General features: G+C 42.5%; 1 non-coding gene across 1 annotated transcript; it reads left to right on the forward strand.

Moving 5' to 3' along the window:
* Nucleotides 1–1,037: 1,037 nt before the first annotated feature.
* LOC121823612 (U6 spliceosomal RNA) lies at nucleotides 1,038–1,147 on the forward strand. Its single transcript, XR_006065124.1, has one exon. It is a non-coding gene; the product is annotated as a U6 spliceosomal RNA (small nuclear RNA).
* The last annotated feature ends 5,805 nt before the right edge of the window (nucleotides 1,148–6,952 follow it).

The following is a 6,952-nucleotide window of genomic DNA, read 5'->3' on the forward strand; positions in this document are numbered from 1 at the left end:
GGATCTCTGTGAGTTCGAGGCCAGCCTGGGCTACCAAGTGAGCTCCAGGAAAGGCGCAAAGCTACACAGAGAAACCCTGTCTCGAAAAACCAAAAAAAAAAAAAAAAAAAAAAAAAAAAGAATGCAAAAGCCATCAGAACTCAAGCACAGGTTTTTTTGTTGTTGTTGTTGTTGTTGTTTTGTTTTGTTTTTTCAATATTTTATTTTAATGTTAAAGTCATTTGGGGTTTCTTCTTTTTTCTTTTTTTTTTCTTCAAGACAGGGTTTCTCTGTGTAGTTTTGGTGCCTGTCCTAGATTTCACTCTGTAGCCCAGGCTGGCCTCAAAATCACAGAGATCCGTCTGGCTCTGCCTCCCGAGTGCTGGGATTAAAGACGTGCGCCGCCACCAACACCCAGCCTGATGTATTTTTGATACAATACAGTTACTGGCTTCTAAGGAAAACCTAAAAGTTTCCCTGGCCACAAGCCTCCAACACTGGCATGCTAACACAGGGAGCTAACACCTCGAGAGTCACAGATCCCAGCAGAGATTCAGAGGGTAAATGGCCTAGTGCTAGACAGGCCACTGCCGGTGAGGAGCCAAGGAGGAGCTGCCCCAGGCTCTGCTGGGTCCCCATGCCTGCTGCTACTGCCTGGGGTCACCAGGCCCATTTCCCTCGGACTTAGATAATACGGTCTTTCCCACTTAACAATCCTTTGTTTCACACTTGTCTGTTTTTGCTTCCGTCCAGTCTAACAATGTTTCCTTTTCAGTTTCCCTGTCTCAACGAAAACTATAAAAATACAATCCCAATCAACAATAATGTTCAAATTCGTGGTTTCTTAAAATATATCTTATATGTGATTATGTATCTGTAGACTCTCTGTCCATGTGTGAGTATGGTTCGCTTGTTTGTTTGTTTGTTTGTTTGTTTACATGATACACTTAGTGCCCAATGGGCTTAGAAGTAAATGCTCATGGAAGCTAAGGCTGTTAACTTGGCCTAACCTCATTTTGTTCATGGTAAAAGTAAAATTAAAAAAGTAATAATGATAGCGCTCACTTTGGCAGCACAATACTAAAATTGGAACAATACAGAAAAGATTTGCATGCCCCTCACCCCAGGCAAGGATGATACGCAAATGCGTGAAGATTTCCATATTTTTTTGTTATTGTATACAGCGTGAACTCATTAGAACTTTGCTTATATGACCTTTCTTAATCCTCAGAGTATAAATTGTCTGAGTCTCTGAATAAAGTTGGCTATTGAATGAAAATGATGATGATGATGCTTGTGATAATGGCTGATAGTCCTGAATCTTTCTCTGGAGCAATTAACATGAGTTTTTTTTAATTTAAAAAATTTAAATCTGCTTCTAAGGATAAGACATACATAGCCATACATTTCTAGTTCTATAACATGGTCCCTATCACTTGATGGCATACATTAAGAAATGATTGTTCCTACTCCAGGATACATTTTTTTGGACAATTGCCCTCCCTTCAAATAAGAATAACTTAAGTTGCTGGGCGGTGGTGGCGCATGCCTTTAATCCCAGCACTTGGGAGGCAGAGCCAGGTGGATCTCTGTGAGTTCGAGGCCAGCCTGGGCTACCAAGTGAGTTCCAGGAAAGGCGCAAAGCTACACAGAGAAACCCTGTCTCGAAAAACCAAAAAAAAAAAAAAAAAAAAGAATTACTTAAGTCTGTGCCTTTAAATGTGTTTTGTGCATAAATGGATGCATATATAAAAAGAAACACTTTATAAAGATTTTGAAGATATTTTGGCCACTACGGCCTATTTAAGAACAAATAAATGAGCAAAAGTAATGAGCAAATATAGGATAAGACCTTCCTTGTCTGCTTCACAGCTACCATGTCTGTTCATATCTAAGAAAAACAAGCTTGAGTACTTTTTAACATTTAATAGTTTCTTAACTACTGAGGCCAAATCTAAAAGCTGTATTACCAGCCATGGAGCACTGTCTTTCTGAAGAGCACGTCCCACAAATGTAATGTATTTTTTCATACCCTAGCCACCCATGTTCCCTGATTAGAGGGGACTGCCAAGTACTCTGTCACCAGACTCAACGGGTTTAGAAAAAATTCCAAGATACCCAAGTGGTGTCCCAGAGCTTTGCTAGACAGTCCTATAAAATGACTCGGTAGGATTCTACTTGTCCTTTGCTTCAGCTGATTTCTCTTACAGTGCTTCCTTCCAGGTTCTTGTTCCTTGTGCAGGAGTCTGCTGCTGCAAACGCCTGGTGACAGCTCCCTTATCCTTCTACAGGGCTCCGGTACATGGTCCAGCCGGTTGTACAATTGCATTTCACCTTACTAAACAAAACTTACGTTATTCTTGATATTAAAAAGTTGTCCTCCCCAACTTTTGTCTCTTAATGTTCCCCACGGTGTTGTACAGAGAGTCCCCTCCCTCACATAGCTCAACCTCAAAAATACATGTCACCACCAAATGGCTGTCTCACGCTCTGGATCTTTGCATCTGTTGCGTTTCATTGTGGCCCCTTAGATGGACCCTTCTCCTAGGCACTCCGACTTCTGCCTTTTCCACATCGACCCTCTTATCGGCTCTAAGCAATTAGGAGAGATCTACACACCTGAGCCCCTAAAAGCACGCTGCTTTTACACCAACAAATCCAAACTGGTTTGAGGATGGGGCCTAAAGACACACACAAAAAAAAAACAGGCAGAAAAATTGATAGTGAACCTCCTCCAGTGGACACTTTTGGTTCCGGCTCACTCTGGCGCCTCTCCTGGGTCACTCATTTCCTCTTTATTATCCTTATACTTACATTTTTACCACCTCCTTTAATTTTTTTTCCTTATTAGACCCTTAAATGTTCCTTGTAAGCTCTGCTAGTGTCTCTCCCCCTGCAACAGCTCCATTAGTTCCTGACACATCAAGTAGAAGACGTTTGGGTTGCTGTGTGTGGCGGAACTCTGGCCGCAAGGAATTTTCAGCGTGTTCCCCCCCAGATCAGATACAATTCCTTACATTAGCCCTCTGTTTTTGCGCTCTACCTTCCTTCAATACTCTGCAGCCCCTTTTGCTTCTGGTAACTTAACTTTGGTGGAACTAGTCACCGTGGATCCACAGTCCTCTCAAGCCACACCTTTATATAAAACTGAGCCATCCCCTACCCCTCCACCTTCCTGGGCAACCTCTCTGTTTCACTCTGTATTTAAAGCATCTGTTTCCAGCACTCTAACAATTATTTTCCCAAAGTTCCTCTAGGTCCTAGAGTCTGGGAGCACATGACAACAACCAGAGCATCCACAGCAGCTGATCAAGTCAAAACTCTCCTCCAACCCAACCCATGTCCCTTTACATCCTGGGGACAAAGTCTAAAGACCCCCTCTCCCCCATCATCCCCCTTCCACAGGAAGTAGCCAACAAAGGAATAATTGTCCCCTTCTCTTTTATCTGTCCTTGGCGCCTGGGATGAAGGGTGAATGACCTGAGAGCCTCAGGTGGACTGAGGAGCTGGGGACAGAATAGTTGACTGGACTGATAACAGCGGTGGAAGCCTCTGATAAGAAGACCCACATACCAACCCTGCTGGTGTTTCCAGACTGCCAGGGGACTGACCTGCAGATGGAATTTTCCATCCCCAAAGTTCCCCTTTCTCCATCCCATCAAGTCCCACCACCCCCTCTCCACATGTGCATGCTTCAGGGAGAGACTGGAGCCTTCCACTGTTCTGATTAAGGAACAATCCTGTGTCTGGAGATGCCTGTCTTTATCTCATTTCCACGGGACCTCCGTCAGTCCCTAGCTAACAAAAATAGCTTGCTTACTTACTTACTTACAAATACAAATCTAAATCTGAAACATAAACCTAAATCCGTAGAATTGAATACAACTTGGAGTACCAGATGGGTTTTAAAAATATTCCTCCGAAACAAATCTCTCAAACAAGTTCTTGAGTGTAAAGAAGAGAAAACAATTCTTTAAACATTCAGCAAAGAATTTTTTTTAAAGGAGGCTATATAACACCATGTCATATTCTAACTAAAATCCCAACCTTAAATTGTGACCAATATTATAGTCGGGCAGGGCAGGGTGCTCTTCATGTACAAAATCAATAGGAAGATGTTCGAGGCCAGCCTGGGCTACCAAGTGAGCCCCAGGAAAGGCACAAAGCTACACAGAGAAACCCTGTCTCGAAAAACCAAAAAAGAAAAAAAAAAGAATTCTAGAAAGAAATGGAAAATGGGCTGGAGAGAGAGCTCAGAGGTTAAGCGTACTGGCTGTTCTTCCTGAGGTCCTGAGTTCAATTCCCAGCAACCACATGGTGGCTCACTGTAATGAGGTCTGATGCCTTCTTCTGGCATGTAAGCATACATGCAGATAGAACACTGTACTAAATAAATAAATCTTTTAAAAAAAGAAATGGAAAATAAAGGTTTTATGTGGTGGCACACCTGTATCTCCACACGTGTGATGCTGAGGCAAGAGAGTCTGTGCAAGTTTGACGCCAACAACAACAACCAAAAGTAGGAAATAAATCCATGAGGTACAAGCATTTTTTAACAAAATCTTGAGGAAGGTAAACAACTTACATCAAACCCATGTTAGTCACCCAAAGCAGGGTAGGAAATGTTTAAAGATAGGAACACAGTCATAAGTACTCCTGTCTGGGTTGGTTAGGGTTAATAGTCCAAAAAAGTTCACTCATACTCTGGAGTTGCCTCTGATGTCCTAAGTCAAGGTGTCAACACGTGTTCAGGGAGGTTGGGTGGTCTTTTGTTTGGCTGGTCATGCTATCATTTGGATCTCCCATGTTCCCCAGAGGCTTGTGTGTCAGAGGTTTGGTCCTTGGTTTGGAGGTGTTACGAGATGATAGAACTTTCAGAAAGCGGGGCATAGTGGAAGGAAGTTAAGTAATTGGGGACTTGCCCTTGGAGGGGGATGGGGACTCCAGTCCCTCCCTCGTTTCTCTCTGCATTTTTTGCCACCGAGAGATAAAACAGGTTCATTCAAAGACAGAAATCCCTGAAGCTGAGGAAACCTTGACTTGATTTGACATTTTCAGGCATCTTGTCAGCCCCAGGAAGCTAACACAGCACCTCTCTGTTGACTGGTAATCTCCCACACCCACACCTCACCCCACAACTGGCATTCTTGGATTACTGCAATTAAATTTAGAATGTTTCAGAAAACTTATCAATAATTTTTTTCCCCTTAGGGAAGAATGAACCGATGGCAGTGAGATCTAGAAAACCACACTCAAGAGATCATCACAAACAATTCAGGAATGCAGAGGACGATGCTGAGCAGACTCTAATTGGCATGGAAAGTGGAAAAGTGTAATGAATGAAATCTACAGAGGATGAGTTTTGGAGAGACTGAGACGTAGGGATTCAGTCTGGGAATGTAGCTCAGTCCGTAGAGTGCTTGCCTAGCATGCAGGAGGTCCTGGGTTCTAGCCCACCATCATAAAATGGGATGTGGTGGGGCACACTTGTGGTCCCAACACTCTGGAAGTAGAATCAAGAAGATCACAAGCTCAAGGTTATCCTCAGTGAGTTCAAGGGCAGTCCAGGTTACAGGAGATCTTGTTTCAAAGAGGAAAGAACAAGGAAGCAAGCAAGCAAAGCTAATAATTTCCTCATCTCCCAAGAAAAAAAACACTAGGTGGGATCGGAAATGGAACTGTACTAACTTCATCTTTTCATTAGCTTTCCTTGTCCCGTCCCATGTGTCGTCCCCCCCCCCCGCACCCCCCCCACCCCACGTCGCTTCTTCTCTAACTTATCTTTTAACTTTTCTTTTAATGGGAATAATGCATTTTACTATGAAAAAAATCATTGAAATTTTTGAAAATTTACTTTGGTGTGCTTCATTTTCATTTTTAAAAATTCTGTCAAGTGAAAAGAAAAATTAAATTATATACTTTTCATTTAAAATGACATCTAGGCTGAGCACTGTAAGGCACACCTAAAATGGCAGTAGTCTGTTGTAGAATATTATTTTAAGATGTGTTACAGTTGTTAATACTGTGAAACATTTGTTTAATGATGCAAAGATCATTTGTTTAATGTTGCATTCTTTTATGCTGCATTTGTTTAACTCTGTGAAGCTGTGTTACAGTGCCTGTCTAAAACAGCTGATGGTCTAATAAAGAACTGAACAGCAAATAGTGAGGCAGGAGAAAGGATAGGCAGGGCTGGCAGGCAGAGAGAATAGATAGAAGGAGAAAGTGAGAGGAGGAGCAAGAAAAGGAGAGGAGGACTCTAGGGGTCAGTCACCCAGCCACCCAGCCACCCAGCCACCCAGCCAGCCATGGAGTAAGAAGTAGGGAAAGGTATACAGAATAAAGAAAAATAAAAGCCCAGAGGCAAAAGACAGATGGGATAATTTAAGTTGAAAAAAATCTGGCTAGAACCAAGTCAAGCTAAGGCTGGGTATTCATAAGAAATAACAAGCTTCCGTGTGTGATTTATTTGAGAGCTGGGTGGTGGGGACCCCCAAAAGAGCTAAAAGCAAAAGAGTAAAGAAAACAACCATCAATAGTAGTCAGTAGGCTGAACCAGGAAGATCACAAGCTCAGTGCCAGCCTTGACTATATAATGAGACCCTGTCCAGAAATAAAAGCAACATCTGTACTTAACCTTACTCTAATAATTTGTGTGTGTGCATGTGAGTGTTCTTGTGTGTGCATCTGCACTCTTGAGTGTGTGTGTGTGTGTGTGTGTGTGTGTACGTACCATATATGGATTTAATATTCACCCAAAGGTAATAATTGCTGGAATTTGGGGTTTTTCATCTCTGAAATTTGTTGTATCTTTTTGTTTGCTTTGTTTAATTTTTGAGACTGGATCTCCGGGAACCCAGACTGACCTTGAGCTCACTTTGTAGAGGTCAAAGTTGGCCTTGAATTTTTGATCTACTACCTCTGCCTCCTGAGGGCGGGGATTCCAGGTATGAGCCACGGCATCCAGCTTCAC

The sequence above is a fragment of the Peromyscus maniculatus genome, chromosome 17, assembly GCF_049852395.1.
Source record: "Peromyscus maniculatus bairdii isolate BWxNUB_F1_BW_parent chromosome 17, HU_Pman_BW_mat_3.1, whole genome shotgun sequence".
Classification (NCBI taxonomy): Eukaryota; Metazoa; Chordata; class Mammalia; order Rodentia; family Cricetidae; genus Peromyscus; species Peromyscus maniculatus.